The sequence below is a fragment of the Cetorhinus maximus genome, chromosome 3 (assembly GCF_964194155.1).
Source record: "Cetorhinus maximus chromosome 3, sCetMax3.hap1.1, whole genome shotgun sequence".
NCBI lineage: Eukaryota > Metazoa > Chordata > Chondrichthyes > Lamniformes > Cetorhinidae > Cetorhinus > Cetorhinus maximus.
In genome coordinates, this window is record NC_135881.1 from 209,188,589 (window position 1) to 209,212,844 (window position 24,256).

General features: G+C 45.0%; 1 protein-coding gene across 2 annotated transcripts in view; it reads left to right on the forward strand.

Moving 5' to 3' along the window:
• The window catches only part of LOC144679217 (cadherin-18), a 714,816-nt gene that overhangs the window by 332,191 nt on the left and 358,369 nt on the right, over positions 1 to 24,256 (forward strand). The window contains exon 1 of one of the 2 annotated variants that reach the window (XM_078539658.1): positions 22,782 to 22,869. The exons of the other annotated variant lie outside the window; for it this stretch is intronic. The gene's annotated coding sequence lies outside the window, so the exon portion shown is untranslated. Of the gene's footprint in view, positions 1 to 22,781; positions 22,870 to 24,256 lie in introns of those variants that run through there. 2 annotated transcript variants of the gene reach the window in all.

A 24,256-nucleotide genomic window follows, 5' to 3' on the forward strand; every position in this document is an offset into this window, starting at 1 on the left:
TCTAATGACACAATTATCAAACATGATAACTAAAGAGATTAGGGAAAGCTAACAAACAGCATCAAAAAGTAGGGACAAACTGCACAAAAAAAGCTCCATAAAATGGCTTCCGACTGAAGAACAGATCTGATCTCAGACAGTGACCATTGTCGTTTCTATATAATGATTAAATAAGTTAAAATCTCTATTTACTGTATGTAGTTCCAATGTTTTCAGAATCAGAAAGATCAACTTTGACAGCTTGGCAGTGACCTGACATCAGCTCATAGTAGCACCTGTTCAATTTTCAGCTCATTGACTTCGCCAGGATGAAAATTGGGCAGGTTCCACTACAAGCTACTAGTTAGCAACCACTGGGCTACTACCCAGCAACAAAGTTAAATATTTAAGGAAAATTAGGAACTTGCATTTATACAAGACCTTTCACAACCTCAGGTCAACTCAAAACCAACTTTTGAAATGTTGGGAAATATGATTGCAACTTTTACAAAGCTGGATCTCACATACAACAATGAGATAATGACAAGTTATTGGTTTAGTGATGTTGATTGAGAGATAAATATTGATCAGGATCATATGAAAACTCACCTGCTCTTCTTAGAATCTTTTGAATCTATTTAAGAGGTCAGGCAGGGTCTTGATTTATGTGTCTCGTCCAAAAGACAGTACCTCTGACAGTGCAGTTCTTCCACAGTTCTATACTGGGTGTGTACTGGATTTTGTGCTCAAGCCTCTGGAGTGGGACTTGAATCCACAACCTTCTGACTCAGAGACACAAGTCCGACCCACTGAGCCACAGCTGATGCTTGATGCCAATGTTCTTCAGTTTGGACAATGTAGCTGTAGAATCCAAACTGAACAGCCTGAGCTTGCCGCCATTTTAGCTGTAGGCACATTTAACTTTACACAATCATGCTCCTGACACAGAGACCCCCTTGGTGCATATTCCCCAGGATTTTTGGTTCAAGTGAACACAATATTCTGGGAAGACTGTACTTGAATTCCCAATGTGCACTCCTGGTGAGACAGGATCCAGCCAGGATCGAAATTCCATAAAATTATTTCTCTTAGGCAATTACTTATATTTCAGAGAAAAGCTAAAAAAGCACAAGGTTACATTTTTTTTTTGTTGCAGTAGCAGATTTAGGAAGGGAGTTGTGAGAACTCAAGGTACAAGATTTATCCATAGGAGCATGGGCTGGTGACATTATCCAAATTTAGGTTCTTGACACTTTTCGGTGCATTTTGGAATACTGTAACTTTACCTCTATAGAAATTGATCAATTTAAAATAAGATTTGAACTTCCAGTTACCAGCTGAAATAATGACATGGCAAGAATTTTTGTTTTAAAACTTTTACTGTAACAAATGACTAAGAACACTATTGATTAAAGGCTACTTTATTTTTGTAGGCAACTTATACTTTAAACTACGGAAAGTGACATTCCCTTTGTATACTTATTATCCACCAGGCTGCACACAGAATTACAGCCCTTTTATCAAACACTGCACAGTTGCTCCCAGGTTCCAATGGGTTCCCATATTCTCATTTCGTCGAACAGTAACTTTGAATGACTGTCTCCAGGCACTTTCCTCTGTTTTCAGAGTACTTCTTAAATCCACCAATAGCAGTGAAGCCTGTTACAATTATTCTCCTTCCCCCTAGGAGAATCATTGTAACAGGCTTCATTGCTGTTGGTAGATTTAAGAAGCACTCTGAAGACAGGGGAAAGTGCCTGGAGACGGTCATGCCAGAACACATCTCCTGGGATCCTTAGCAGGCTGCAGGATGTGTCTCTTTGACTAGAGGCCACCTTCCCCCTGCATCTGTCTGCAGAAGCTCGCAAAGTCAAGCAGCCCCTTCTCTCTGCTGAATGCACAAAAATGCTGCCTGCTCATAGGGAAGTCTGCAACCTGATGTCAAAAATGGCTTCCTTTGCCCTCTTCCCCATTAATGGTTGCATTAACCTTGCATCCAGGTAGAAATGCTAATTAGCTATCCTTGATCCCAACTCCCTTTCATCTTAGGAGTAAATGGACAGCAAAACTGTTTAGAACTGGATGCCTGTAGCATTTTCCTGGGACTGTGGGAGACTCAGAGCCTACTCATTGTAAATTCAGAGACTGCTGCTATTATCTCCAAAGATAAATACCATGCACCATCTTTTCAGTAAAGCGATCTAAACGTTCCTTTGACCTCTAACAATCAAACCACCCAACCTTACTGTCAGGCAGAATGCAGAACAGGTCACATGACCCCATTCATTTAACCTAAATTTAAAGCTACAGTTCCAAAATAGAATAATCTTATAAACCTTGCAATTATACCACTTTGAAACCAAAAATAATTCATCCAGGAAGGTTATAGGTAGTTCAAATGTTAAAAAAAGAAGCAGTTTTAACTTGCTCTTAATTTTAGCCCATTTTTAGCTTATGGGTATAGTTGTGGCACAGTGGGTAAGTTGCTCGTCTCTCAAGGAGAAGATTGTAGATTTAAATTCCACTCCAGAGACTTGGATGGTTAATTCAGATTCATACTTCACTACCAAGGGAGTGCTGCACTGTCAGAGGTGCTGGCTTTTAGGTGAATTGTAAAACTAAGATACATTCTGCCTTCTCAGGTGAATGTAAAATGTTTTTGTTTTGTTTGGATCACTGTTTTTAAGGTGAACTGAAGAGTTTCAGCCCCATTTTATAGAATCATATACAAAATGAGGCCATTTGGCCCATCAAATCTGCCGCAGCCCCTTTGGAGCAATCCAGTTAGTTCCACGCATTGCTCTTTCCCCAGATACCAGCAATGTTTTTCTCCTTCAAGTGTTTAGCCAATTCCCTTCTGGAAGCTTTTATTGAATCTTATCCACCACACCGATGGGTGATACTTATCCTTCAACTAACACCTAAGAACATATGATCTGGTCCTGATCACAATGATGTTTGTAGGAGCTTGTTGTGCATAAATTGGCCGTTGCCTGTCTCCATTACAACAGTAACTGCATGCCAAATAACAAAGTCTTCCATTGACTTTACCGTGTTCTAGGACATCCTCAGGTATTGAAAGTCTCTATGGAAATGCAACCCTTATCTTTTCCAAAGCATAAAGCGTGTTACATAGTTTGCGCACACTGTAGCTGAATTATGTAATATTTTAAGTATTAACAAGCTTCAGACTTCCCTCATAGTGTAAGGAAATGTATGAAGTTAATGTGAAAGTAATATAATGAGGTAAAGCAGCAATCACGTGTTGATGGATAGCTTGTATGCCAGTTTTCTGCCAATAGTTCTCATTTTCTTACAAGCTGCTGGTTGTTTAATTATGCAGCAGGTTTGGTGCTCAGAAACTGTGTGCATGATGGTCAGTGATTGTGGAGCATTCGGGACTGATGTTAGAAGTGGATTGGGGAATCAGTCAGCACTGATTTTCATCAGCAAATACAGATATGACTCAGTATCCGTCAGCAGGTGCAACTCTGATATGTTTGAATCTGTTAGCTTTTCTCAGGTTACTTTTAAATACAACGTGAGGAGAAGTCACAGGAATAAATGATCAGAAACATCCTCTTTGCTACCCTTCATTTCTTTTCTCTGTTTGGTAAAACAGTCCAAATCAATCAATTGCGGTTAATGACATTCCTTCCCTACTCCTTTCACTCATAATAATGGGAGGATGAAGAGTGCTGTTTTCACAAAAGGGGTTCTTGAACCCTGTTAGCACTGAAAGCTATCTGCAGGATTTTCAGAATCGATCTACATTTCCTGTATTTTTTTTTGGTGTGTATGTAAGTTCAGGCTGGTTTTACTTAGTGTTTGATATCACGGTTTATTTGGCCTTTAGCATTCCCTCCTGTCCTGTGCAGACCCTGACATTTTCTTGTTATTATCTTTCACTGTGATGCTGCGAGCATGTTAAAAATGTACCGAGAAACAGAAGCAAATTATTGCACAGTTCAGCCAAAGCACATTGCATGAAGCCATCCATACTTCGATTCTTCAGCAACTTCCATTTTGTAATGTTCAGTGAGACAAATTGAATCAAACTAGTAACGCAGGACTTTTATCCCCAGATTACTTGCAGATACGTTATCAGAGCACAACAGAGGGTATCCCTGAGACCTCCTTTTCTGGCGTTTCTTATTCAAAGAATACATTGTATGAATCCATGCATAAAATGAGAAAACTCTGTGTCTGCTTGGGGTGTTCAAAGGGGCGGAGAACATTAATTAATAGTGGGTCATTATTTGCCTCTAGTGTTCCTCCTAACAGGCTTTCCTCTCAGCAGATGGGATCCACAGCAGCACCAGACCAACACATTCTCGTCAACAGTGGGTTGATAATGATAGCATTTGGAATCTTAGATGGGAATTTGACAGGCATTTAGTGAGAACATAAATTCTGGGAGAGAGGTAGTAGAATCTGTGCTCTCCTTTTAAATTCGGGATCTGTCCAGGAAGACGGAAATTGCCTTTTCCAGTCTTGTGCGTTCCTGTGTTTCTATTTAATGGCAACTTTTCCTCTCCGCTTCTATCCAGTCGCTGATTTAAGATCAAAGACGGGAAGAGGACATTTAAAAAACAGCAGTGAGAGCTAAAACTGAATTCAGAAAAAAAAAGCAATATGATTTAAAAGAAAGAATTGCATTTGTATGATGCCTTACACCACTTCAGAAAATCTTTAAGCTCTTTATGGCCAATGCAGCAGTTATGAAGTGTTGTTACTGCAAAATGTGGCAGCCAATCTGTGGTCAATGGTAACCCTTAGGATGTGGATAATGGGGGTGTCAGCCCCCATGGTAATGCCATTGAATGTCAAGATGAGATGGTTGGATACTCTCTTGTTGGAGATGGTCATTGCCTGGCACTTGTGTGCAAGAATGTTATTTGCCACTTATTTGCCACGTAAAGGGAAGACCTTTTAGAACAGGGATGAGGAGAAACTTCTTTAGCCAGAGAGTGGTGAATATATGGAATTCATTGCCACAGAAGGCTGTGGAGGCCAGGTCATTGAGTGTATTTAAGACCGAGATAGATAGGTTCCTGATTGGTAAGGGTTACGGGGAGAAGGCGGGAGAATGGGGTTGAGAAACTTATCAGCCATGATTGAATGGCGGAGCAGACTCGATGGACCGAATGGCCTAATTTCTGTTCCTATGTCTTATGGTCTTATGGTCTTATCAGCCCAAGTCTGGATATTGTCCAGGTCTTGCTGCATTTGGACATGGACTGCTTCAGTATCTGAGGAGTTGCAAATGTTGCTGAACATTATGCAATTATCAGTGAACATCCCATTTCTGACCTTATGATGGACAGATTGTTACTGATGAAGCAGCTGAAGACGGTTGGGCCAAGGACACTATCCTGAAGAACTCCTGCAGTGATGTCCTGGGACTGAGCTGATTGACCTCCAACAACCACAACCACCTTCCTTTGTGCTAGTTATGTTCCAGCCAGTGGAGAGTTTTCCCCCCAATTCTAACTGACTCCAGTTTTGCTAGGGCTCCTTGATGCCACACTGAGGTCAAGTGCTGCCTTGATGTCGAAGGCAGTCACTCTCCCCTCACCTCGGGAGTTCCGCTCTTTTGTCCATGTTTGAAGTAAGGTTGTAATGAGGTCAGGAGCTGAGTGCCCCTGGTGGAACCCAAACTGAGAATCAGTGAGCAGGTAATTGCTGTTTAAGTATCGCTTGATAGCACTGTCGACAACATCTTCCATCACTTTACTGATGATCCAGGGTAGACTGATGGGGTGGTAACTGGCCGGGTTGGACAATTTTCCACATTTCTGGGTAGATGCCAGTTTTGTAGCTGTACTGGAGCAGCTTGGCTAGGGGCACAGCAAGTTCTGGAGCACAGGTCTTCAGACAATATTCTGTTTCTAAAATATTGTCAGGGCCCATAGCCTTTGCCATATCCTGATATCATGTGGAGTGAATTGAATTAGCTGAAGACTGGCATCTGTGATGCTGGGGACCTCAGGAGGAGGCCGAGATGGATCATCCACTCGGCACTTCTGGCTGAAGATTGTTGTGAATGCTTCAGCCTTATCTTTTGCACTGATGTGCTGGGCTCCCTCATCATTGAGGATGGGGATATTTGTGGAGCCTCCTCCTCCAGTGAGTTGTTTAATTGTCCACCACCATTCACAACTGGATGTGGTAGGACTGCAGAGCTTAGATCTGATCTGTTGGTTGTGGACTTGCTTAGCTCTGTCTATCACTTGCTGCCTATGCTGTTTGGTATGCAAGTAGTCCGGTGTTGTAACTTCACCAGGTTGAGACCTCATTTTTAAGTATGCCTGGTGCTGCTCCTGGCATGCCCTCCTACACTCTTCATTGAACCAGGGTTGATCCCCCAGCTTGATGGTAATGGTGGAGTGGGGGATATTCTGGGCCATGAGTTTACAGATTGTGTTTGAGTACAATTCTGCTGTTGCTGATGGCCCACAGTGCCTCCTGGATGCCCAGCCTTGAGTTACTAGATCTATTTGAAATCTATTCCATTTAACACAATGGTAGTGCCATGTAACACAATGGAGGGTACCCTCAATGTGAAGATAGGACTTTGTCTCCTCAAGAACTCCTACCAATACTTTCATGGACAAATGCACCAGTGATAGGTAGATTGGTGAGGAGGAGGTGAAGTAGGTTTTTGTTTCTTGTTGGTTCCCTCACCACCTGCCACAGACCCAGTCTAGCAGCTATGCCCTATTGGCCAGCTCGGTCAGTAGCGGTGTTACCGAGCCACTCTTGGTGATGGATAATGATGTTCCCCACCCAGAATACATTCTACGCCTTTGCCACCCTCAGTCCTTATTCCAAGTGATGTTCAACATGGAGGAGCATTGATTCATCAGCTAGGTGGGGTGTGGGGGCGGGGAGCGCAGAAGGTGGTAATCAGCAAAAGGCTTCCTTGGTCATGTTTGACCTGAAGACATGAGACTTCATGGGTCCAGAGCTCCCAGTGGGGCTCCCCCTGCCCCCGACTGCACACCACTGTGCCGCCACCTCTGCTGGATCTGTCCTGCCAGTGGGACAGGTCATACCCAGGGTCGGTGAGGGTGGTGTCTGGAACATGATCTGCAAGTATGACCATGTCTGGCTGTTGCTTGACTAGCCTGTGAGACAGCTCTCTCACTTGTGGCACATACCCCCAGATGTTAGTGAGGGGGACTTTGCAAGGCTGGGTTTGCTTTAGTCTCCAGTGTCTAGGTCGATGCCTGGTGATCCGTCAGTTTTTATCCCTGTTTGTAGGCTTTGTATCAGTTTTGATACAACTTAGTAGCTTTCCACACCATTTCAGAGCGCAGTTAAGCATCAACCACAGTGCCTTGGTCTAGAGTCATGAAGACCAGACCAGGTAAGGACGGTTTCCTCAGGCATTTTTAACACAGTTGACAATGGTTTCATTGTCACTGTTACTGGGACGAGCTTTTTTAATTCCTCCAGCTGTCATGGTGAGATTCAAACCCATGTCTCCAGAGCATTACCATTAGCCGCTGGATTAGTAGTCTGGTGACATTACCACTGCACCGCTGCATCCTCTTGGCCAGGACTTAGAGAGAATCCCTCTGCTCTTGGAAAAAAATCCATTATTTGTGTTCAACAGAGTGAGCAGGTGGGCCCCGGTTTAACATCTCACCTGAACATCTCCAACAGTCCAACTGGAATTAAAAAATGGGACATAAAGTTCACTTTAAGTGCAAGTCTAGATTATGTGCTCAAGTCTTTGGAGTGGGACTTGAACCCACAACCTTCTGTTTCTGAGGCGAGAGTCCAGGCTGACGTTTAATTTAAATATTGTGACACTGAAACAGCAGAACAACAGCTGACAGGAAAGCATCTGCTGGAATGAAAAGCATCAAATAAATTATCATTGTGAGAATCAGCCAAATGGAAGGTAAGAATTTGATGTAATAGTGCCCTTTGCCTATTTGGAGAGTCACAGTTTTCTGGGAGCCCGTTTTCCTTATACCTGAGTATAAAACAGTGTTTAACCGCTGTTGCCTGATACTTCCTCCAGGTCCAGATCAGGAATATCCACATGTTACATTTCTCATCTTACAAAAACTAAACTAGTTTCTTGTCTCTTTGTGTTAGACATTGGGCAGAATCATCCCAAATTTGCACAAAGTACGGTAGCGGGCAGGAAAAAGTGCATTTTACCAGCCGGCCACAGGGGTGGGTTTTCGCGCCGTATTGTCCCATTCCTGGCACATCCTGCCTCATTAATAATGCATTCCTGTGAAACACGGCAGATCACTGGCAGAGTGGCTTCTGGTTCACCGCCCCACCGTCACCTTAGGCCTTCAGTATTCCGGGTGCCATATTTAAGGGTACCCCTCCACAGAGCTATCACTCTCGAAGGGATTGGCAACTGTTGCAAAGTCATGGCTGCCAAAGGGAGCCCCAAATTTAGCGACAACTTCCTCGGGTGCCTACTGGATGCAGTAGAGGCTCCGCCATGAATGTCCTCTATCCCCAGTCTGGGTAAAGACCAGCAACCAATATCACCAACCCAGATGGGAGGCAGTGGCTGCGGTGCTCAGGCAAACGAAGACAGCTACCCAGTGCCGCAAGAGACTAAATGATCTCCTCTGCTCCACCAAGGTGAGTCACTCTTCTCATCACTCTCAACTCACACACTCACAAACCCATTACACATCCATAGGGATCTTCCCCAATGCCATTTCAAGAGGCATCACCATTCACTCTCTCTCACACACCTTCATTTTCCCGGTGGATCGTGTTCTCATCCTGTCCATGGCACCACTCACTACCCACACATGCCAGGCATCCTTCTCATCTGGTCTGGCAGGCATCCTGCTTTCACTCTCTCCATCTGTCTTCATGCAGGACAAGCTGGCACACAACAAAAGGGAGAGGTTGCAGACTTGAGGAGGAATGCCTGACATCAAGGTCCTCACAGACTGAAAATAGAGTCATCCAGCTGGCCGGCGATGACCAGGACCGGTCCTGTGCTGACGGTGAGGTTGCCACTGCTCTACCAAGTGAGGATCCAGCAGTGCAACATCCATCAGTGATCGGTGACGCTGTGCTCCTGAAGGGGTCAGGTGCATTTAAAGTTTCATGGCTGCGTCTCCATGATACATGATATGACCCTGATCACAGAGCGCAAGTGAGCTGCCCTCAGCCAGACAGGAGTCAAACATTCACAGAGACAATGTGAAGATCTAAAGAGTGTCTTCACTGCATGTTGTCATCATCCTCCTGGAATCTAGCGACTATTAGGGCCTCCTCCGTGACAGGATCCTGAGCACTGAGGATATGTGCACTACCATCAGCCACACAGGAGTCAAACATTCACAGATGCAAGGTGAGGATGTCAGGACTGTCCTCACTGCATCTCCTCATCATCCTCCATGAATCTTGTGACTATGAGGGCCCCCCAGACCCACCTGCCTCGTTTGGCCAGCACGATGGCCTCATCATCGGCACCCTCACCTTCAGGGACCTCATCATCGTCATCCCCTTTGATGTCCTCCTCATCCGAGGAAACATAGAGCTCCTCCTTAGTCAGGTCCCCCCCTCCCCCGTTGCAGCACCAGGTTCTGTAGCGCGCAGCGAGTGACGATGATGCGTCACACCCTCGGTGGACTGTATTGCAGTGTTCCAGCGGACTTGTCAAGACACCAGAACCCCATTTTCAAGATACCTACTGTTTGTCCCACAAATATCCAGGTCGTGGCATGAGCCTAGTTATACCATCATTCTGCTGCAGTCTGAGGCTGCCGCATGGGCGTCTTCAGCCACATCCTCTGTGGGTAGCCCTTGTCCCCGAGGAACTAACCCTGCAGCCTCTGTGGACCCTGGAAGTCGTCAGGGATCTAAGACCCGCTGAGGATGTAGGAGTCGTGGACACTCCCTGGGACTCGTGCGCAGACCTGCAGGATGTGTTAGTGGTTGTCGTAGGCCAGTTGAATGTTCAGTGAGTGGAAGTCCTTGTGGTTGACGTACTGGACTGTTTGTTGCCACGGAGATCTAAGCGCCACGTGAGTACAGTCAATGGCGCCCTGCACCCGTGGGAAACCTGAGATCTGCGCAAATCCCAGCGCTCTAGCTTCCTGGTTTTCCTGAACCCGGGCGAAATTCACAAGGTTCTCTGCCTTCCCAAAGATGATGTCTGTGACCTCCTGCACATACTTGTGTGTGGAGCCTTGTGAGATCCTGCACAGGTCCTGTAGAGCCCTGGAAGGAGCAACTGGCGTAAAAATTGAGTGTTGTGGTCACTTTAACAGCCACTGACAGTGGATGCCCTCCATGTCCCCATGGGGCTAAATCCTAAATCCTGGCAGATGTGACTGACCAGTTCCCTAAACATGCACAGCCTTCGGCAACACTGATTCTCAGTCATCTGCAGGAAAGACAGGCACTGTCTATGGACCCTGAGTCTAGTGAAGCGCCAATGAGCGATGGCTCTTCAGCTGTGTGTGCAGTGGGCACTGCCACCCCTTCATCTTGAGGGAAGTGCTCCACCCTTTGCTAAGCCAGGTGCCTCTGCCGCCTTCTTCTTCCTCTCTGCTCCCTGTAACCATGAGGCTAAGTCACCAGGCTCCATGATCCTGATGTTCTCCTCCTGCAGGATCAAAGAGAGACGTGTGGGTTAGCATATGTGCACTAAGACTCTCTCTTGGTTAAGCCTGAAGGCTCCTTCACACATGCAGGGGGGTGTTGGCCACCACTTGGATGGCCAGTGTGTAATGCACTCATTGGGTGTCTGAAACCCCACCCACTCCGGCCCCAGTCCACCTGACCGAATGGCAGCAGCTTTGCCCATTGGACTGCATCCTGTGCTCTCAGCTCAGGCACAGGCATTCTCCTATCCCGCACTGCAAGGCTGCGCTGTCAGCTTGAATCATAATGGAGACTGGTCCAAACCTGAATAAAGACATTGCAAGGGGCTGTGAGCGTCTCCACCAGTGACTGCCCCATGGCCCCTTTCACAAGGGGATTGTACAACTTGCCCAGTCAGACAATTGTTCTGCTGCCCCCTGAAACACACATTAATTTGCAGTCTGCGCCTGAGGGGGTGAAACGTTCTGGAGAATTTGGTGGCACTTTCATGCTTTAGTGTTGCTGGAGTGGGCAGTAAAACTTCAGAGGCCGGACTCCCAGCGAGTCAATGGAGCTGCAGCTGAACGGCCTCAGCTGGGGAAGGATGTTCATTTTTGACAAACTTTTCCAGGCGCCTGGCTGCTTCCCCCACCACCTGCCCTCCCCACAACCCCCCACTCCCCACAACCCCCCCCTCCCCACAACCCCCCCTCCCCACAACCCCCCCTCCCCACATCCCCCCTCCCCACAACCCCCCCTTCCCCACAACTCCCCACTCCCCACAAACCCCCCCTCCCCACAAACCCCACTCCCCACAACCCCCCCTCCCCACAACCCCCCCCTCCCCACAACCCCCCACTCCCCACAACTCCCCCCCTCCCCACAAACCCCCGGCATGTGCTTGTGTACTTCTTTCAGTCTGTGTTGCCTTACCCCCTCCTCCCCCTCAACTGCTTGCCCCCCCGACCCTGGCCTGACCCGCATGGGAGCACTGGAGCCCTGGCCACGACACCGCACTGAAAGCCAACTGGGAGAAAGTGACTTGCCTGTGCCCCATGCCAATGTGCGGCGCCTCCTACTTGATGTCCCATGGGTGATGCTCGCGAGTGCTGTGCAAGGTTGTGCGCACTCACCCCCAAGCTCCTCTCGAAGCTCAGGTCACCAGGTGCACAGCTTTTAAAGGCCGTCCTGAAGCTGTTCTGAAGTCTCGCCGCTGTGGGCGGTAAATTTGACCTGGGGAGATGATTCCAGTGAGCAGGGCTGATAATGAGATGTAAATGTTTGAGAATAATGTTCCTGACCTCCGGCGGCGGGAACCACGGCCCCGCCATTGGCTGGTGGAGTGGACAATCGCAAAGTGGTTTCACGATTTTTGGCCTCCTTGTCATATTGTTCCCGCTCCCCCCCCCCGCCCTCCGTGATGCCCAATACCAACAGGGCCGGAAAATTCCCACCGTTGTCTCGTCTCTAACCCACACATATTTCTGCTGTAATACTAAATAAAACTTTTCAGTTAGGATATTCAAAATTGACTCAACGAACTGTGCATTGTTGTTGTAATCTTAATGTTTTAAAAAAGCTGCTGTAAAAAGTGAATGAATTGTTAGATGGGGATAAACTATCAAGGAATTTAGGCACAAGTAAATTATATACTGAACTTGCGTTTTAGTTTGCTCGATCAGTTACACTGAATATTTCCTTTATTCCCTCATTTCCATGTGTCTCTGGACCAAAGTATATCACAAATCCCATTCCCTGTGTGAAATGATTCAATCCAGATCTCAGCAGAGGCAAGTGCAGAAAGTGTCCTGTACCTCAGCACTGACTGGAATTGGTTGATTTATCCCATTTAAGTGGCTGCTGAAGGAACCAGAATAAGTAGCATTGTTTGTGCCAGAACTACCTTGCTGAGGCTAAAATGTTCATGCAAATTAATCAACACCTTGACGGATTGTTAGCATAACTTCCCGGCCATCCACATATTGAATCATGATATCCTGGTTTTCAAGTCAATTCATGACCAGTTCTGAGTGGTCTGCCAGCAAGTTAAGATGTTCTAAAATCATTTTACCCCTTAATCTTATGGAATGATACAGCACAGATAGAGGCCATTTAGCCCATTTGCCCTGTGCTGGCTCTTTGTTAGAGCTATCCAATTAGCCTCACTTTTTCCACAAAGCCCTGTATATTGTTCTTTTTAAAATTATTTATCCAATCCCTTTCTGAAAGTTGCTTTGAATCTGCTTTTACTGTCCTTTCCAGCAATGCATTTCAGATCACAACAACTGGCTGCAGAAAACAATCTCTCTGGGTCATTTGCCAATTGTTGGTGTCCTCTGATTACTGAGCCTTCTATCACAGAAAACAGTTTCTCTTTATTTACTCTATCAACACTCTTCGAGATCTTTCACACTTCTATAAAATCTCCCTTTAACCCCCTCCGCTCTGAGGAGAGAAACACCAGTTTCTCCCTGAACTCCATTTACCTGAACTCATTCATCTCTGGGAGCATTCTAGTAAATATCCTCTGCACCCTCTCCAAGGCCTTGACCCCCTTTATAAAGTCTGGTGGTCAGAATTAGACACAACATCGTCTGTGCTCTAGCCAGATTTTTATAAAACGTTTAATGTCACTTTCTTGCTTTTGCACCCTATGTATCTCTTATTGAAGCCAAGGATATTATTTTTGTGTTTTGGGTAAAGGATACCTGATACATGTTGAAGGAGTTTATCAGTGTCACAGATTCTAGCTCCCAGTACAACAAGACATTGATGTAGCTGATTTGAAAATTCAAACACATTTTTAACTGAAGTCACCACCATTTATGTTTGCATCTCTGAAATACATCTCCCATTTTATCTGGATAATAGTTTGGAATTTCCTGGAGTTGCTCCGACTCTCCACCGTAAGTTTGCTGGAAGTGCTGTGTACCAAAGTCACAGCAATAAAGCTGAAGCAGATCCACAGCTATTCTGGGCCCATGGGTTAAGAAAATAAGAATACAAGGAATGGAAGCAGGAGTAGACCATACGGTCCTTTGAACCTGTTCCGTCATTCAATACGATCCTGGCTGATTTTGGATTTCCACCTGCTCCCCATATTCCTTGGCCCAAATTTTCGCAAAGCCGGAATGGCTCCACCACTCAGCCAAAATTCTGCCCAAGCTCGGAATTCGGAAGTCCAGCCCCCAAGGCAGGCACCCACCATTTTCGCCAGGGGCAAAGGGTACGGGGGGGCGGGACGAATTTCACACACCCAGGGTTCGTGGAGGAGGCAGCGCATTTAAAAGTGCAGCTGATTTAAACAGACGCAGTTTTGGTCACCCAGGTTTCTGAAACACGACTCGTGGGCTTCACAAATTTAACTTGAGAGATCTAAGCTCACCTTTGTGATCCTGAACCACACCCCCAAGTTTTTAGTACGATCCAGTTAGGGACCAGTAACTTTTGGTTAAAATAAACAAAGTTTGAGATCCAAGACACTTAATATCAGAATAAAGCCATATGAGTCCACAGGTTTTAGATAAGCAAAACTAAGCTTCACTATGCAAGGTCAGAAAGATAAACAATTTACAATATCTATACTCTATTATATATATATATACTCTAACATTCAAGGCTAATATGATGTACAATTGATTTAACAGGCAAACTGCACAATAAATAGCAGATGTGACCAAGACAGACACACTTTAAAATAAAATAAAATAATTAAAATAATTACCTAAAACACATGCTTTTTTAATTTATTTTATTCATTCATGGGGTGTGGGCGTATCTGACTAGACCAGCATTTATTGCTCATCCCTAATTTCCCTTGAGAAGGTGGTGGTGAGCTGCCTTCTTGAACCGCTGCAGTCCATGTGGTGTAGGTACACCCACAGTGCTGTTAGGGAGGGAGTTCCTGGATTTTGACCCAGCGACAGTGAAAGAACGATGATATATTTCCAAGTCAGGATGGTGAGTGGCTTGGAGGGAAACTCCCAGCTGGTGGTGTTCCCATCTATTTGCTGCTCTTGTCCTTTTAGATGACAGTGGTTGTGGATTTGGAAGGTGCTGTCTAAGGAACTTAAGTAATTAAGAAATGTACAACTTTTAGTTGTAGGTGATACTCACATTTAATATGCAGCTGTGGAATGTGGGCTCCTCTGGACACTAAGGCATCCCAGGACAAATGCATCTATAGAAAATGTAAGCAGCTATAGGAATTCCAGTTCAGGATTATTGATCTGGAAGCCGAATTGCAGACACTGCGCAACATCAGGGGGGGAGAAATATCTGGACACTTTGTTCCAGAAGGGGGTCATACCCCTTAGAATAGAGTTGTCTGTTTTGAGCAGCAGTGAGGGACAGGAGGATGTGAACGTGAGTGAAGTGGGTAATGGGACCGAGCAGACAGCAGTGGAGGAGTCTCAGACTTTGCAATTGTCAAACAGGTTTGAGGTGCTCACAACCTTTGTGGACGAAAGTGAGGTTTGCCAGGTGGATGAACTGACTGGCCATGGCACCATGGTACAGGAAGCCATTCAAGTGAGGGGAGCAAACAGGAATGTAGTGGTAGTAGGGGACAGTATAGTGAAGGGGATTGGCACTGTTCTCTGCAGCAAAGAGCGAGTGTCCAGAAGGCTGTGTTGCCTGCCCAGTGCCCTATGCACCTCATTAAGAAGCAGAACCTCAAAGGTAATAATCTCTGGATTATTATCTGAGACTTAGGCAAATTGGCATTGGGCAAATACACTTAGAGAGATGAATGCATGGCTCAAAGACTGATGTGGGAGAAGTGGGTTCCGGTTCAATACAGGGCATTGGTGACACCAGTACTGAGGAAAGTGGAGGCTGTACTATTGGAACAATATACACCTGAACAGTGCTGGGATCAGGGTTCTAGCGAGCCGCTACTGGAGAAGTAGAGAAGATTTTAAACTAAATAATGGGGGCAAGGGATCAAATTTAGGAAGATGTGTTATATTAAAGAGTAGAAACAAGGCAAGAGAGAAAGGTACTAATATGGGAAATGATAAACAGAACATGACAGGAAAGGCCAAAGCGTACAAATCTAATAGTCAATTAACAGATTAGGCTAGAGGTTACAAAAATAATGAAAGAACAAAACTAAAGGCTCGGTATCTGAATGCACATAGCATGTGAAACAAAACAGATGAACTGATAGTGCAGATAAATAAGTACGATCTGTTAGCCATTACAGAGATATGGCTGCAGGATGACATAGATTGGGACCAGACTATTGAAGGATATGTGACATGTAGGAAAGACATAAAGCTGGGAAAAGGTGGAGGATGGCTCTATTAGTTAAAGATGATACTAGCACAATAGGGAGGGATGACCTAAGTTCAGGAAACCAGGATATAGAAGCGGCCTGGGTAGAGATGAGGAATGATAAAGACAAGAAGTCACTTTTGGGAGTGATGTACAGGCCCCCTAACAATAATCACATGGTAGTATGGGGTATCAAAAAATACATTATGGGGGCTTGTCAGAAAGGCATGGCAATTATCACGGGGGATTTTAATCTACATATAGACTGGAAAAATTAAATGGGCAAAAATAGCCTGGATGAGGAATTCATATAATGTCTTTGGGATAGTCAACATGGTTTTCTGAAAGGGAAATCATGTTTAACCAATTTATTGGAGTTATTTGAGGAAGTGACGTGTGCTATGGATAAGGACGAACTGGTGGAGGTGCTGTACTTGGATTTCATAAAGGCATTTGATAAGGTGCCACATCAACGGCATTTGATAAGGTGTAGAAAATAAAAACTCATGGTGTAGCGGGTAATATATTGGCATGGATAGAAGATTGACGAACTAGCATGGAACAGAGTGTAGGCGTAGATGGATCATTTTCAGATTGGCAAGATTTAACGAGTGGCATGTCACAGGGATCAGTGCTGAGGCCTCAATTTTTGCAATTTATATAAATGATTTGGATGAAGGAACTGAAGGTATAGTTGCTAAATTTGCTGATGATACAAAGATAGATAGGAAAGTAAGCTGTGAAGAGGAGACATGGAGGCTACAAAGGGATACAGATAGTTTAAGTGAATGGCAAACATTTTGGCAAATGGAAAATAATGTGGGAAAATGTGAAATTGCCCATTTTGGCAAGAAGAATAAAAAAGCATATTATCCAAATGGTGATAGATTGCAGAGCTCTGAAATGCAGAGGGATCTGGGTGTCCTAGTGCATGAATTGCAAAAGATTAGTGTGCAGGTACAGCACATAATTAGGAAAGCTAATAGAATGTTTTTGTTTATTGTGAGGTGAATTGAATACAAATGTAGTGAGGTTATGCTTTAGTTATACAGGGCATTGTTGAGACCACATCTGGATCACTGCGTACATTATTGGACTCCTTATTTAAAGAAGGATGTCAATGAGGTGGAAGTAGTTCGGAGAAGGTTTACTAGAATAATATCTGGAATGGGCGGGTTGTCTTATGAGGAAAGGTTGTACAGGCTAAGCTTGTATCCACTGGAGTTTAGAGGAGTAATAGGCAACTTGATTGAACCATATAAGATCCTGAGGGGTCTTGACAGAGTGGATGTGGAGAGGGTGTTTCTGCTTGTGAGAGAATCTAGAACTAGGGATCGCTGTTTAAAAATAAGGGGTCGCCCATGCAAGACAGCGATGAGAATTTTTTTTTCTCAGAGGGTTGTGAGTCTTTGGAACTCTCTTCCTCAAAAGGTAGTGGAAACAGAGTCTTTGAATATTTTTAAAGAAGAGGTGGATAGATTTTTGATGAGCAAGGGTGTGTAAGGTTATCGGGGCTAAGTGGGAATGTGTGGTTGAGGTTACAAACAGATCATCCATGATCTTATTGAATGGCAGAGCAGGCTCGAGGGGCCGAGTGGCCTACTCCTGCTCCTAATTTGTATGTTGTATGTAACTAATAACTGGGCATCATAAGGGTTGCCAGGGCTTGGAACAGCCTTTTAGTTGATATCCTTGGGTTTGGCTCATTTGCACCTGATCTTATTTTATTTTCCAGTAGCTTGTTCTCGGTTTTCTCTCTGATTGGGAACATGGCTTTCCTCATTGTTGCGTGGCAGATTCACCTTTTACTTTAACAACCTTTAGCTTGACAATGCTTTTGAAAGTCCATCTACCTTTACCATGCTTATGGACATATTGAGTAGGTGTGTGAGCAACATGTGCGGAACACTTTGACTGGATCATTCCACTCCTGAAACTGTACTCACCTATGATGTTCCCTTGGGCACCCAGAATTAACCATCATTTCCACCTTTAGTTGTCACAACTTGTTTTTGTCTTTTTACATCAAACAGGTCATGTGCCATTTTCTGAAATAATTGGACATTTTCCTATATGATTTCTCATTTGTCAAGGTTTTGTTTCTTGATGGTATCAGCTCGTAACACTCTTGCTTTTGAATAGGAGGTTTGAGTCAAAAACAGAAAATGCTGGAAAAACCCAGCAGGCTTAACAGCACCTGTGGAGAGAGAAACAGAGTTGATGTTTTGAGTCCGTATGACTCATCTTCAGAGGTTTGAGTGTTCAGGCTCCACTCCAAGACTGAACACATTAATCTAATGTGTTGAAGGGTCATGAGGACTCGAAACGCCAACTTTGCTCTTCTCCGCTGATGCTGCCAGACCTGCTGAGTTTTTCCAGGTATTTCTGTTTTTGTTTTGGATTTCCAGCATCCGCAGTTTTTTGTTTTTATAACATTAATCTAAGCTCTCATTCCAGTACCATATTGAGGGACTTCTGCATTATCACGAGTACCATCCTTCACATCAGATGTTAAACTGAGATATTGTCTGTCTGTTGCTTTAAATCAAGTGGATATTAAAGATCCAATGACCTTACTGAGCTGGGAATTCCCTTAATGCCTAACCAACTAGCACCAACCAACAACAAATGAACTCATCTTTCAGTCAGTAAAATCTGCGTTTTTTTTCATTCTGTATTTTCCTATATAACAACAATCACTTCAGATCATAAAAACTTCATCACATGTCCTTTAAAGAAGGAAATCTGTTATCCTTAACTGATCTGGCCTACATGTGACTCCAGACCCACAACAATGTGATTGACACTTAAATGCCCTCTGAAATGGCCGATCAAGCCACTCAGTTGTAACAAATTGCTACAAAATCACAAAAAAGGAATGAAACCTGACGGGCCACCCAGCATCAACCTAGGCACCAGAAACGACAATGGCAACCTCAGCGCTGTCGACCCTGCAAAGTCCTCCTTACTAACAACTGGGGACTAGTGCCAAAATTGGGAGAGCTGTCTCACAGACCAGTCAAGTAACAGCCTGACAAAGTAATCCTCACGGAATCAAACCTTACAGGTAATGTCCCAGACTCCACCATCGCCATCTCTGGGTATGTCCTGTCTCACCGGCAGGACAGACCCGACAGAGGTGGCAACCCAGTGGTATACAATTGGGAGGGAGTTCCCCTGGGAACCCTCAACATTGACTCCTGACCCCAATGAGTCTCAAGGCATCAGGTAAAACACGGGCGAGGGAACCTCCAGCTGATTACCACGTACCGCCCTCCCTCAGCTGATGAATCAGTGCTCCTCCATGTTGAACATCACTTGGAGGAAGCACTGAGGGTGGCAAGGGCACAGATTGTACTCTGGGTGGGGGACTTCAATGTCCACCAAGAGTGGCTCGGTAGCACCATCACTGACCGAGCTGGCCGAGTCCTAAAGGACATAACTGCTAGACTGGGTCTGGGGCAGGTGGTGAGGGAACCAACAAGAGGGAAAAACATACTTGACCTCATCCTCACCAACCTACCTGCCACAGATGCATCTGTCCATGACAGTTTCGGTATGAGTGGCCACCACACTGTCGTGTAGACGAAGTCCCGCCTTCACATTGAGGATACCCTCCATCGTGTTGTGTGGCACTACCACTGTGTTAAATGGGATGGATTTCGAACAAATCTAACAACTCAAGACTGGGCATCCATGAGGCGCTGTGGGCCATCAGCAGCAGCAGAATTGCACTCGAACACAATCTGTAACCTCATACCTTGGGATATTCCTCACTCTACAATTACCATCAAGCCTGGTGATCAACCCTGGTTCAATGAAGAGTACTGGAACAGCATCAGGCATACCTAAAAATGAGGTGTCAACCTGGTGAAGCTGTAACACAGGACTACTTGTGTGCCAAATTGCATAAGCAGCAAGTGATAGACAGAGCTAAGCGATCCCACAACCAACGGATCAGATATAAGCTCTTCAGTCCTGCTACATCTAGTTGTGAATGGTGGTGGACAATTAAACAACTCACTGGAGGAGGAGGAGCCTCCACAAATATCCCCATCCTCAATGATGGAGGAGCCCAGCACATCAGTGCAAAAGATAAGGCTGCGACAATCTTCGGCCAGAAGTGCTGAGTGGATGATCCATCTCGGCCTGCACCAGAGGTCCCCAGCATCACAGATGCCAGTCTTCAGCCAATTCGATTCACTGCATGTGATATCAAGAAATGGCTGAAGGCAATGGATACTGCAAAGACTATGGGCTCTGACAATATTCCGGCAATAGTGCTAAAGACTTGTGCTCCAGAACTTGCCACGCCCCTAGCCAAGCTGTTCCAGTACAGCTACAACACTGGCATCTACCTGGAAATGTGGAAAATTGCCCAGGTATGTCCTGTACACAAAAAGTAGGACAAATCCAACCTGGCAATTACTGCCCCATCAGTCTACTCTCCATCATCAGTAGAGTGATGGAAAGTGTTGTCGACAGTGCTATCAAGTGACACTTACACAGCAATAACCTGCTCACTGATACTCAGCTTGGGCACCCCCAGGGGCACTCAGCTCCTGACCTCATTGCAGCTTTGGTTCAAACATGGATGAAAGAGTGGAGATCCCCAGGTGAGGGGAGAGTGACTGCCCTTGACATCAAGGCAGCATTTGACCGGGTGTGGCATCAAGGAGTCCTAGCAAAATTGGAGTCAATGGAAATCAGGGGGGGAATCTCTCCGCTGGTTGGAGTCATACCTAGCACAAAGGAAGATGGTTGTGGTTGTTGGAGGTCAGTTATTTCAGTTCCAGGACATCACTGCAGGAGTTCCTCAGGGTAGTGTCCTCAGCCCAACCATCTTCAACTGCTTCCAATATAAGACCAGAAGTGGGCATGTTCGCTGATGATTGCACAATGTTCAGCACCATCCGCGACTCCTAAGATACTGAAGCAGTCCATGTCCAAATGCAGCAAGACCTGGACAATATCCAGGCTTGGGCTGACAAGTGGCAAGTAACATTCGCACCACACAAGTGCCGGGTAATGACCATCTCCAACAAGAGAGAATCCAACCATCACCCCTTGATGTTCAATGGCATTACCATCACTGAATCCCCCACTATCAACATCCTGGGAGTTACCATTTACCAGAAACTGAACTGGACTAGTCATGTAAATGCTGTGGCTACAAGAGCAAGTCAGAGGCTAAGAATAGTACAACGAGAAACCCACCTCCTGACTCCCCAAAGCCTGTCCACTATCTACAAGGCACAAGTCAGGAGTGTGATGGAATACTCCCCACTTGCCTGGATGAGTGCAGCAACAACAACATTCAAGAAACTTGACACCATCCAGGACAAAGCAGCCCGCTTGATTGGCACCATATCCACAATCATTCACTCCCTCCACCACCGACGCACAGTAGCAGCAGTGCGTAACATCTGCAAGATGCACTACAGGACTTCACCAAGGCTCCTTAGACAGCACCTTCCAAACCCACGACCACTACCATCTAGAAGGACAAGGGCAGCAGATAAATGGGAACACCACCACCTGGAAGTTCCCCTCCAAGCCACTCACCACCCAGACTTAGGAATATATCGCCATTCCTTCACTGTCGCTGGGTCAAGATCCTGGAACTCCCTTCCTAACGGCGCTGTGGGTGTACCTGCACCATATGGATTGTAGTGGTTCAAGAAAGCAGCTCACCACCACCTTCTCAAGGGCAACTAGGGATGGGCAATAAATGCTGGCACAGCCAGCGAAGCCCACATCCCATGAATGAATTTTTAAAAAAACTTGAAGCAAGTTGGGATGAAGATATGTGATAAGGTGTATTATTAATCTGCAATCTTTCGCTCACTATTCTGCTTTGCAGTTCCATCTTATCTTTCTAGTTCTGTATCCATTTCTGTCTATAAGCTGAGCAGTGTGAAATATTCTTACACCATCAGTGTGATTTTCTTTTGATTCATACTCAATTTTGTGGATGTAACAGGGATATTATTCCTTGCTTTCAGCTCCTGTGTTTGCTGTTTTCATTGCTTAATATTTAATTTATTGACATTGATCCTTGGCTCATTTCCCGCATCTTCCACCCCACTTTTTGGTGTTTCAGTTGATTGCACAATCTCCAACACTTCATTAAAATTACATCATTTCCTGACATAATGTCTTTAAAGCACAACCTTCAACAATCTGAACTTGGAGTTCACATTAGGGAACCCATAATACCACTGCTTACTTCAAAACTCTTCCAATCTATTCTAACAGAAAATGGCTTGTCTTCTATACAATGGTGTCCTTGAGTGTAAACTGATTGTGTGAAAACTGTTTTCTCATTCTTGAAATCACCACTATGACCTGTAATGTTGAAACTCCTCTCATTTATACACGATACTTGTGTGCACCAACCAAGCAGAGAATTTGAATTACTGAGTGACATACACATGTTGCAAATATCTATCAGCTATAGTTATATCACCCATGAACAAGTGGGAATGTAAATGTACTTTTGTTGGGAAATCATAATCAAGCAAAACTAGTCAAATTGGCATGAATCTTCATGATTTTACCCTCATGAGAATCATTAACAATGCAACATTATATTTGAGTCAGTTATCTTTTATTAGAATTGCAAACTCTAGGTTAGTTTTACAAAGTATGTGCTGATACTTCCTTTCCATGGCTTCTTTTCCCAATACTGCACACGTCCTTTTTTTCAGAATTCCAATCCTTGTAGTCCGCTTTCAAATGTAAATACATGAGTGATATTTTATTTTATTGTGTAAATCACTTATGAAAGATTATCCTTTCATAGAATTTATTTCTCCAAGGTGATCAAAAAGGATTAGGAAGGAATTACCAGAATTAGAACTGCAGTTTGTTTGTCTGCCCTTCAGTCTTGTAGCCGGGTTTGGAGTCTTGTTTTAACACTGGCCACAGTTGGCAGAGCTACAGGGAAGTGAAGGAGCACCTGTTTCCCTGAACTGATTTTCCCCGCAAACTTGCATCAAGCTCAGAGAGAACCTGGCTTAAGAGGTAGGTTTCAGTCGCGGCTGAGAGAAATGGAGAAGCAATTTATTTTTCTTCAGAAGGACTGGTAAACCAATGTCTTGTTATATGATGTCTAATAGGATTGATGGCATGCGAGTGGGGAATCAGTACAGGGAAGAAGGGATAGTGTATGCATGGGCTTGAGTCGCTGTGTATGACTCTGCAAAGATTCTGTTTACAGAGCAAATTTAAAATCTGGACCTGTTCCAAGACTGTAATTTCACACCTTGTAGATATGTAGCTAAAAGGGAATTGGGTAATTATCTGAAGAGAAAAAAATATTGCAGGGCTACGGAGAAAAGGTGGGGTTGTGGAGCTAGCTGAGTTGTTCTTGTAAAGAGCAGGCAAAAATGTGATCGACTGAATAAAAATAACATTGTGAGGACGCTGGAAATCTGAAATAAAAACAAAAAATGCTGGAAAAGCTCAGTAGGCCTGGCATCATCTGTGGAGAGAGAAACAAAGTTAATGTTTGGAGCCCATATGACTTCTTCAGAGCTGAAGAGAGGTAGAAACAAGATGGGTTTTATGCTGTTTAAGAGGGGATGGAGCAGGTGGAGCAAAATAAAAGGTCAGGGATAGGTGGGAGTTAATGAGAGATTGATAAAGATGCCGTGAAGACCGGGCAATGGGAATGATAATGATAGTGTTAAACACTAAGGCCGGAGCTAATAGTGGCATAAAGGTCAGGTGGCAGAGTGTGTTAATAGCAGAGCAAGGATGAGCACGCTCTGAAAGCAAAACATAAGAACAAATTACAAACTGGGCCTGTGGTGGGAGGCAGTTGGTGAGAAATATAGATATCAAAATGGAGGAGAGAGTCCACAGCCTGAAGTTGTTGAATTCAAGTTAAGTCCGGAAGGATGTAAAGTGCCTAGTCAGAAGATGAGGTGCTGATCCTCCAGTTTGCGTTGAGCTTCACTGGAACAATGCAGCAGGCCAAGGACAGACATGTGGGCATGAGAGCAGGGTGGAGTGTTGGAAGGGCAAGCGACAGGGAGGCCTGGGTCATGCTTACAGACAGATCGAAGGTGTTCCACAAAGCGGTCACCCAGTCTGCATTTAGTCTCTCCAATGTAGAGGAGACCACATGTGAGCAGTGAATGCAGTAACTAAATTGAAGGAAGTGCAAGTGAAATGCTGCTTCACCGGGAAGGAGTGTTTGGGGCCTTGGACAGTGAGGAGGCAGGAAGTAAAGGGGCAGTTGTTACACCGTCTGTGATTGCATGGGAAGGTGCCATGGGAAGGGGATGAGTGTTGGGGGTGTTGGAGGAGTGGACCTGAGTGTCACAAAGGGAAAAGTCCCTATGGAATGCCGCCAGGGGGGTGAGGGGAAGATATATTTGGTGGTGGCATCATGCTGGAGTTGGCG